General features: G+C 43.3%; 1 pseudogene; it reads right to left on the bottom strand.

Annotated features, from left to right (window-relative positions):
• Nucleotides 7,226–7,527, bottom strand: LOC102175715 (annotated as a pseudogene).

An 11,170-nucleotide genomic window follows, 5' to 3' on the forward strand; every position in this document is an offset into this window, starting at 1 on the left:
AACTGCTTATACTGAAACATTTAAAATTTTATTTTTACCTAAAAATTAAAAAATAAAAATCTTCTAGATGAAATTAAGGCCTGTCAAATTTGAGTAAGAAAATCTGGAGTTGATCGAAACAATGACGTAAAGGAAAATCCGCAGTGGGTGTATCAGTTAAAGCATTTTCAGTAGCAAGGAACAGAAAGTTCAACTGAACTGGCTAAAATGGGGCAGTGGAAGGGGATTTAATGGCTTGTATAATAGTAAAATCCATACCTAGCTCATTCAGATGTAATTTAATCAGGGCTTCCATTCAGTTTCCATGGAGGCCTATAGGTCCTGTCCTCCTGTATGTGGTGGCTTAGCCTTCTGCCAGGATTCTACCTCATGGCAACAAAATGGCTGCAGTGCTTCCCAGCTCCACATCTTCATATCATACCAGTCAATGGAAGAGAAGAGAACTGCTTTCCCCAAACACCCCACCAAAAGTCTTTTTCCAACTGACCTGAATCAAGTCTCATCCTACCCCCTGCAATAACTGTTCACTGGAGTTGAGATTTTGCTGATGACCCCTGACTTGAGCCATGGTCCTTTCTTAAGCCAGGGATGGATGGGGTTAGTTTTCCTCACATCTCCTGCACTGGCTGGTGGATATATGGTTCCCAGACAAAAGTTGGGGTACTCACCAGGAATTAGGAAATGGATGGGGGGTAGGGGGACAATCACAATGTCACTGAACGTGGCAGATATTTTATTAAAATTTGATATAGATCTGATACAGATAAATAAACCAAGAAATGAGACAAAACTAAATTTTAAAATATAAATGAAAGATAATTGAGCCTTTAAAAAGTATTTATTTGCTTATTTGGCTGCACTGGGTCTCTGTTGCTGCGCAGGCTTCACTCCAGTTGCGGTGAGTGGGGGCTACTCGTCATTGCTGTCTCCAGGCTTCTCACTGCGGTAGCTTCTCTTGCAGCAGAGTACAGGCTCTTGGTGTGCAGACTTCAGGAGCTGTGGCGCATGAGCTTAGCTGCTCCACCGCACGTGGGAGCCTCCCAGACCAGGGACGGAACCCATGTCCCCTGCACTGGCAGTCAGATAAAAGAATTGACTCTAGTGAAAAATATTTCAGTTGAATAAAGCACATTTTATTTTAAAATAAAATAAAAATGGATAAAAATGGAGATGTTGCAAATGAGTGTCATAGAAAGATGCTCATTATCACTTGACACTTGATCATCTTGATCAAGAAATTGAATTGATTTGGTGGTGTTTGTTCCAGAAAACACATTCCTGATGAAAATCAACCAATGTTGGTATTATTTATTTGAATTGCTAGTATGAAAAACCTCCTTGGGCACAAAATGGCAGGGACAGAAATATTCTTTAGCCTCCTAGTGACGACTGCCTTTTTGAGGTGCTCATGAGCCATCTCATCAATATTCCATTTTGGTTCTGGGACTGGCAATAAATTCAATGGCTGTGATGTGTGGAAGTGAATTTGCTCACTCTTTTGAAAATTGTAATAAGTGTCTGTCTCCAGAGGTTTGTCATTTAGACAATGCCTCAAGGATAATTCAGCTGGAAGTCTCCTGATACTCTGGAAAGTAATTTGTCTGGCTAGATTCTTGGAATTCATAGAGAAACACTGGGAGTGTCTTTTACAATTTTCCCTTTCACCTCGGATAAACTTCTCCTCTGGGCCTTTCTGTTCTAAGAACATTCCCTGTGACACAGAAAACAGAAGCAAAATACAAATTAAGTTCCTCTTTCTCTCTGTCACCCACCAACATGACAACATTGACCACAAATATCGTATCCCTTTTTTGCTTCAAATATGACTTTATGAAGCACTTTACAGGCCTCAATTCACGAGAGGCTTTCACTTTCTCAAAAGCACGTTAGGCAGGTGCTCCACCTTCTTGTGTTCATCATTGTTCCTGCTCTGCTCTGTCCATCTTAGGCTTACTTTCTCTCACAATCAAATAACCAAACATATATATAACTGTGTGATCTCTAAGTCCCTTCTCCTTTTTCACTGATTTGAGATTTCACAGGTAAAAGGAGATGTTCTTAAGAAGATACCAAATTCTTGAGCATCTTTCTCAAGCTTCAAGCCACGGAAATGGAAAAACAATTCTTTTAATTGTTAAAATCTGGGGAACACATTTAACAGTGTCCTAGCATTTCTCTATCACAAACTTTAAGAAGACACAGTTGCTCTTTCCCAAGGTTCCTGTCACTTCCACTCTGCCAACCAATTCCTCCTTTTGGCCAAATTTAGGTTCAGAGTGGCAGTTCCCCTTATTACTTCCTCTGCTCTTTGGAAGATGAAATTGTCAGCAAGCAATAATATCAGCTAAGGTCTACTGAGCTCTTGATGTGTGCAAGACACCTTTCCTAGGAGGAAACTGAGGCCCAGAGAAACTAAATACCTTGCTCAGGTTCATCCACCTGACAGGTGCCAGAGTCTGACTCCAGAGCCCACGTTCTGTCCCAGATTAAAAGTGCATATTGCCCGGTCTAGTTTGAGCTGTGTGGACTTCCAGCCAGCCCAAGCAAGAGCCCCTGTCAGCATCTCCCCGCCTCCACGCCGCTTTTGTGACGTGGAGAGGCTTTGCTCCATTTCCTGCATCTGTTGTGGGAGCTGTGGTAATTCCCACCGCAACATCCTTTCTGGATCTCTCCCCTGCTTCCACCCTCAGCTTTCGCTCCTGTGACCTACAACCCAATACCCTCTTGGTTGTTGAGTTTTCCTTAGTAAAGCCCTTACCAGGGTTACCGAACAGGGTTCCTTGGTTTCCTCCCAGGATGTCCGCATCCTCTCCACTCACAAGTCACTCAGAGAGGCTTTTCTCCTTTTTTCCCTCTGCCTGTGGACCATTTTACACTCATTATAGGCTTTGCTGCCAGAAGGATAGTGGTGGCATGTCCCTGGGGGCCATCCGCAGTTGGTGATGGGTCTCTAAGAGGAAAGGTTATCTCCTGTGGATCCTCCTTTTAACCCCTGGAGAGAGAAATGGACACCTATTCCAGTACTCTTCCTGGAAAAGTCCCTGGACAGAGGAGCCTGGTGGGCTACAGTCCACGAGGTCGCAGAGTCAGATGAAACTGAGCACATACACGCACACGCTTCTTTAAACATTTCTGCTCTTTTTATTTTTTCTAAATTTAGGTCACCTTTGAGAATGCCTCACCTTTGGGGTTTTTAAAGTTATCTTGTTCCAATTAAACTGCTGCCCAAGCCTGCTTTCCTTTCCATAGCCATTGAAAGTATATCTGACTTTAACCTGAAGTAAAAACCTAATAATCATAATAAAAACAACTAACACTTATTGAGTCCTTAAAATACATCAGGCTTTGTTCTGAGGGCTTACAGTATTAACTTATTTAGCTTTCTCAGAACAGTTCTATTAAGTAGCTACCATTATAATCAACAAATGAGGAAACAGAGGCGCAAAGAAGCCATGCAACTACAGTGCGGCTCATTTCTACTGAAACCTAACATGAAACAAAGCCTATATGGATCTGTTTCTTTCACAAACTTCTGTTAATTATGTTCAGCCAATCTGTATGATTGAAGGGATCCTAAGATGAAAAAAGTATCATTTCATTGAAATGGCCTTAAATTCAGTGTTACCAAATTTAACCTATAAACCACTATAGAGTGTGTTAGAGAGTATTATTTTTCTGTTAACAATTCCAGTTATAGTAAACAATTCCAGTTATAGTATTTGTTATTAAACTTATATAGAATTGTAGTTTCAGGATAGCTTAAGTAGTAGTTATAATCCAAACTATAAACATTTCTATCACATAATCATAAACTAGCTCCCTCAATTCTTATTGTTAAAATTTGGTTTCACATTATTTCACCTATAAAAATGTATTGGTTATTAATTTCTTCACTAATATTTTTTACATGTTTCAAATATTTCAGTTTTTCCTGTATTATTGTCAAGTTTGGGGCCTACATTTTACTCCTATTCTTTTATGTGTTTCCAGGTCTAACTTATCCTAAAGTATACCCACCAAAAAACATGATCTCAGAATAAAAGACACTACTGTCTCTGAAAATAATTCCCTCACTCTGTTCCTTGAGTGGGGCTTCCTGGGTAGCTCAGCTGGTAAAGAATCCATCTGCAATGCAGGAGACCGTGGTTAAATTCCTGGGTTGGGAAGATCCCCTGGAAGAGGGCATGGTTACCCACTCCAGTATTCTTGCCTAGAGCATTCCCATGGACAGAGGAGACTAGCAGACTACAGTCCATGGGGTCGCAAAGAATTAGACATGACTGAGCAACTCAGCACAGCACTTGAGTGACATCCTTCTAGAATGCTGGGTTGTAATTTTTTACTTGTGCCAACTGAATTGCAGTCCTGGTTTCCCTGGGAATTCAGCAGCTTTGCTCACAGCTACAGGTAATGTCTTACTCTAACAAGACTTGTTGCTGTCACTGCTTTATGCTAATTCCAGAAAAAAGCCTATTTTACTTTTCCAAATCCCGATATCTCCTTGTTGGTTGTTAGTCACTCAGTTGTGTCTGGCTCTTTGCAAACCCATGAACTATAGCCTACCAGGCTCCTCTGTTCATGGAATTTTCCAGGAAAGAATACCGTAGTGGATTGCCATTCCCTTCTCCAGGGTATCTTCCCAACTCAGTGATCGAACCCAGGTCTCCCACATTGCAGGTGGATTCTTTACCAGCTGAGCCACAAGGGAAGCCCAAGAAACTGGAGTGGGTAGCCTATCCCTTCTCCAGTGGATCTTCCTGACCCAGGAATCAAACTGGGGTCTCCTGCATTGCAGGCATATTCGTTACCAACTGAGCTATCACTGAAGCCCCAATGTCTCCTTTATGCCCATCACCTTTTTCAACTCTAAGAGTTTTTCTGTATTTTCTTTTCCCATTTGGAAAATGAGTTAGAGTTCCTGACTGCAGACAATAAAAACTGATTCTGGAGGAGGAACGAAGTTCTTGGAAGGATTGAAGGTGGATGCGAATGTGAAGGCTGGCCATCCAGAAGAGCAAATGGGCAGCACCAGAGAGAGGTGGACAGCTGTAACCACAGCCACGGTCATGCCACGGGGACAACCTGGTTGGAAGGCTGCATCACTGCAGCTGCAGAACCCTGTCCCTGGCGCTGTGGCCACTAACTGCTCCAGATACCATGAGCTGCAGCTGCCACCCTGGAAGAGTCAGCTTCTTTACATCACTTGCTCCAGACCCATAGTTCTTGGGGCAGATTCAGATGGTTGAGGCTGGACTGTGCAGTTGTGTTCTAATTTCCAAGGGATATGGGTCTGTTTCCTACCAAGACTGTGCAAGAAAATGTTCCCCTAAATAGAAAGGGAGTTTGGATACTAAGCACTCCTCAAAAATAGCCCAGCAAATATTGACTATTACAGAACCAAGTTCTAGGTGTAGAATCTTCTTTTTCCCAAATAGAAGAAGGGAATTATTTCTGCTCTCAAAAGGATGAGGGCCCCTTTCTATTTCACAAAGAATACCAGCTGGCCAAAGTGTTCTGAAATATACAATTAATTTAATTTACATATTTAAGTTATATAAACATATATGTATTTGCATACTTATATTTGTCTTTACATTATACTTACAATGTAATAATTAACACACAATAATAATATCATTAATATATATTCATGATCTTCTTGTGGGATCCTAGTTCACTGACCAGGAATTAAACTTGTGCCTCAGCATTAGAAGCACAGAGTCCTGATCACTGGGCCTCCAGGGAATTCCCAAATAATTGTATTTTAAGTAAGAAATCTATAACTTCAAGATCTTTAAAACATTTAAACAGGTGTTAGGGCTTCCTTCGGAGAAGGCAATGGCACCCCACTCCAGTACTCTTGCCTGGAAAATCCTATGGACGGAGGAGCCCGGTGGGCTGCAGTTCATGGCATCGCTGGGAGTTGGACACAACTCAGTGACTTCACTTTCAGTTTTCACTTTCATGCATTGGAGAAGGAAATGGCAACCCACTCCAGTGTTCTTGCCTGGAGAATCCCAGGGTCGGGGGAGCCTGGTGGGCTGCCGTCTACGGGGTCGCATGGAGTCGGGCGCGACTGAAGCAACTCAGCAGCAGCAGCAGCAGCAGGGCTTCCTTGGTGACTCAGTGGTAAAGAATCAACCTTCCAGTGTAGGTTTGATCCCTGGTCGGGAAGACCCCATATGTTGTGAAGCAATAAGCCCATGCACCACAACCCCTCAGCCTATGCTCTAGAGCCTGGGAACCATAACTACTCAGCCTGAGAACCTTAGAGCTTGTGACTGCAACAAGAGAGGCCATGCAACAAGCAGCCAGAAGAGTAGCTCCTGCTCGTCACAACTAGAAAAAGCCCATGCAGCATCGAAGACCCATTACAGACAAAGATAAAAAAATTTATAAAATAAACAGGTGTTAAGGCTATGGTTTTTCCAGTGGTCATTGTGGATGTGAGAGCTGGACTGTGAGGAAAGCTGAGTGCCGAAGAATTGATGCTTTTGAACCATGGTGTTGGAGAAGACTCTTGAGAGTCCCTTGGACTGCAAGGAGATCCAACCAGTCCATTCTGAAGGAGATCAGCCCTGGGATTTCTTTAGAAGGAATGATGCTAAAGCTGAAACTCCAGTACTTTGGCCACCTGATGTGAAGAGTTGACTCACTGGAAAAGACTCTGATGCTGGGAGGGATTGGGGGCAGGAGGAGAAGGGGACGACAGAGGATAAGATGGCTGGATGGCATCACCGACTCGATGGACGTGAGTCTGAGTGAACTCCAGGAGATGGTGATGGCCTCAGGGAGGCCTGGCGTGCTGTGATTCATGGGGTCGCAAAGAGTCGGACACGACTGAGCGACTGAACTGAACTGAACTGAAAGGGAGAGTTCAATAATATTGAAATCTTTTTACTTCGAAAAGCTAAATATAGATCATGTATATATAAATATGAAACACTCAAAAGCTACAAAGGGAAGCTCTGCTCAAATTCAAGAGAGTATGGTTAAAAGTTTATGTCACTCTGTCACTTAGTATAATCTTTTCAAGACATAAGATGTTGATATTTGCTCTTATATCCCATCTGCTTTCGAGTGCAGTAGTCAAGAAACATGGTGTTTTACATAAATGTATTTTCCAGATAACTGGAAAGTATCGATTTAAGCATTAATTTTTAAAATTCTGATTTTTTGTATAAAACATTTAATTTATTCATCTTTTTGATGCATTACCAGTGTATCACAACTGAGGCATTAATCTTGTGGCTTCATCAACATTAACTAGTATGTATTCATGACACTGTTGAGAAATCAGCTGTTTCTGCAGAGGTTCAAGGGAAAGGCCTTCTGAGAAGTTTGCAAGTTCCTTTTGTATGTTTACAAAAGATATATTCACTCTGTTAACTTTTTCATCATTTACAATGTTTATCTTCTTAAAGTTAGTGGTAACTGGTTTTGCTTTATTTTTAACCTTAAAGGTTTCTGGCTGGCTATATGGAATACATTCCTGGACTTCTGCCCTCCTGGTTTTTTCTTGGCCATTGTCAGGCCTCCGATACCCTCCTGTAGCTTCTCAAGTTCCAGGTGATGCCATCTGTACACACAAGATCCAGGCTAATTTTTTTTTCCCCACTGTGCAGCTTGCAGGATCTTAGTTCCCTAACCAGGGACTGAACCTGGGCCCCGGCAGTGAAAACACTGAATCCTGACTATGGGACTACCAGGGAATTTCCTAAAAAATTCTTAAGTCATATGAGATTCTTATACAAGAAACGGAGACTATAGATTCTGTTTTTTTCTAGTTTTATTTATTTTATATAAAAGATCGGTTGAGCTATGACTCATATTTTTGTTGTTTAGTCACTACGTCATGTCTGACTCTTTTGTGACCCCATTGACTGTAGCCCGCCAGCCTCTTCTCTCCATGGGGTTTCCCACTCAAGAATACTGGATTGGGTTGCCATTTCCTTCTCCAGGGGATCTTTCTGACCCAGGGATCGAACCTGTGTCTGCTGCATTGGCAAGCAGACTCTTTACCAATGAGCCACTGGGGATGCCCAGCATCACTCATATACTAAACACATATTAAATATATGATTCAATGTCTTTTTAAAAGCATATTCACAGAGTTGTGCAACCATTACCACAAACCATTTTAGGACACTGTCATCATTTCAAAAGGAAACTCCATACCCATTAGCAGTCTCTCCTCAACTTTCCCCAAATCCCCAGACTTAGGTGATCTTTCTGTTTCTATAGATTTGCCTATTCTGGTCATTTCACATAAAAAGAATCATATGTGGTCTTTCACGAGTGACTTCTTTCACTTTGTATAAAGTTTTCAAGGTTCATTCATGTTGTAGCATGAATTAGTACTTCACTCTTTTTTATGGCTGAGTAGTATTGCATTGGAGAAAGCAATGGCACCCCACTCCAGTATGCTTGCCTGGAAAATCCCATGGACGGAGGAGCCCGGTGGGCTGCAGTCCATGGGGTCGTGAAGAGTCAGACACGACTAAGCGACTTCACTTTCACTTTTCACTTTCATGCACTGGAGAAGGAAATGGCAACCCACTCCAGCGTTCTAAGAATCCCAGGGCTGGGGGAGCCTGGTGGGCTGCCATCTCTGGGGTCGCACAGAGTCGGACACGACTGAAGCGACTCAGCAGCAGCAGCAGCATTGCATTGGGGGCTTCCCAGGTGGCTCTAGTGGTAAAGAATCTGCCTGCTAATGGAGTTAGCATAACTCCAGTGCAGGTGACACAAGAGACTTGTATTTGACCCCTGGGTTGGGAAAGTCCTGTGGAGCAGGAAATGGCACCCCACTCCAGTATTCTTGCTTGGCATTTCCGTGGGCAGAGGAGTCTGACCGGCTAGAGTCCATGGAGTCGCAAAGAATCAGATGTGACTGAGTGAACACAGAACAAAGCATTTCATTGTGTGGATATATTGTATTTTGTTTATTCGTTTACCCCTCAGTGGATATTTGGGTCGTTCCCACTTATTGGCTATCATGAACAATGCTGTGATGAATATTTGTATGAAGGTTTTATTGTGGACATATGTTTGCATTCTGGGGGAGTCCCTAGGCATGAAATAGCTGATTTCCTTGATAGCTCAGTTGGTAAAGAATCTGCCTGCAATGTGGGAGACCTGGGTTCGATCCCTGGGTTGGGAAGATCCCCTGGAGAAGGGAAAGGCTACCTACTCCAATATTCTGGCCTAGAGAATTCCATTGACTGTATAGCCCATGGGGTTGCAAAGAGTCGGACACGACTGAGCAACTTTTACTTACTTACTTATGCTAACTCCATAAGGAGCTGTCAAACTGTTTTCCAAAGTTTCTGCATCAGTTTGCATTCCCATCAGTGGTGTGTAAGGGCCCTGATTTCTCTCCATCTTTGCCAGTACTTGTTATTTGTCTTTTTTCATTTTATACATCTTTGTGGGTGTGAAGTGGTATCTGATTGTGGTTATGAGTTACATTTCCCCGATGACAAATGATGTTGAGTGTCTTCTCGTGCTTATCACACATTTCTTTATCTTCTGGAGAAATGTATGTTCATATCCTTTGCCCATTTTATAATTGGATTTTTGTCTTTTAATTACTGAGCTGGAAGATCCCCTGGAGAAGGAAATGGCAACCCACTCCAGTACTCTTGCCTGGAAAATTCCATGGACAGAGGAGCCTTGTAGGCTATAGTCCATGGGGTTGCAAAGAGTCAGACATGACTGAACGACTTCGCTTCACTTCCTTTATATGTTACTCTGTTCTTGATAACTTAGAGCCTTCTTATGGGCATCAACAACTGAGGTTCACTGTGTTACAGAGGAGCTTTCACAGGTTTATAGACCCACGCGAGTTGTCTGATCTATATTAAAAGGCAAGGCAAGGGCTTCCCTGGTGGCTCAGTGGTAAAGAATCCGCCTGCCAATGTAGGAGACACAGTTCAGTTCCTGGTCTGGGAATATCCCACATGCCGTGGAGCAGCTAAGCCTGTTGTATTGATCCTGTGATCTAGAGCCTGAGAGCCATGACTGCCGAGTGTACTCACTGCAACCACTGAAGCCTGCAGGCCCTAGAGCCCGTGATCCACAAGAGAAGCCCTCACCCCACAACTAGAGGGTAGCCCCCATTCACTGCAACTAGAGAAATGAAGCAATGAAGACCCAGCACAGGCAAAAATAAATAAATAAATATTTTTGAAAAGGCAGGGTGATGCTATCAGAGAGAACTAAAAGGCACTTAGAAGAGCATGTCCTTATATATTCATGTATATCTTTTTTTCTTACTCTCTCTGCTATCACCTCTGTTCACAGAGCTGTAAATTTTTATGATTGATTGATTACTCTAGGCAGAGGCCCAGAGTACTCAGCTTCTCCCATGAATGAGGTGGGAGACAGCTTTCTGCTATTTGGGTAATTCTGTTACCTGGGAATCTGACTTCCAGAGGAATTAGAGGCATTTTACATGAGTAGAGATAGTACACTGGATAGGGGAGGATTAACTGGGACAGGTTTTGAGGAGGTGATCGTTAGCGAAATGGAGAAGGAAATGGCAACCCACTCCAGCATTCTTGCTTCTCAATAAGGTAGTGATGATAACCTGGCAGAGGAGAGTAGAGTCCTGTAGGAGGGAATTTGCAAGATTTGTGTGGAAATTGCCTCACTGGTGCGACTGACATTGGTAACTATGGCAAGAAGCAATGGAGAGGAAGAGACTCCTTCAGAGTGGTGAAGGCTCTATACCCAACTCCAGAACTCATTGCCAGCCTGATAACAGTTGATCAGATAGGTCAGGCTTCCTCTGGTTTGATGGGTTGAGGAAAAAAAAAAAGATCACTCCACCCTGTTTCCATCTTACCAGCCTCCCTGCGCTCCCCCACCCGACTCTGTTGACCCTGCCCTGCCCCCTGCTTGTGGCTAAACTGCCCAACTGCCAATTAAAACCCACATTTCCCAGCATGCCTTGCACCACCCAGAACCCCAGTCCCCACCATTCATTCTGCTCCCCTGCTGAAAGCAGCTCTAGCAAATAACCTGTCAGATTTGGGGCCTCTTGCTCTCACTCTCGGAGGGCCTCGCCCCGCTGCCTGCCTTGACTGTGGCTAAACCTGCTACCACTTGACAGCAAACCACACTTGACACCAGCACAGGAAGGAGAACGGGGCCCGCTGCCCTCGGT

Source organism: Capra hircus, chromosome 1, assembly GCF_001704415.2.
Source record: "Capra hircus breed San Clemente chromosome 1, ASM170441v1, whole genome shotgun sequence".
NCBI classification, from domain to species: Eukaryota; Metazoa; Chordata; class Mammalia; order Artiodactyla; family Bovidae; genus Capra; species Capra hircus.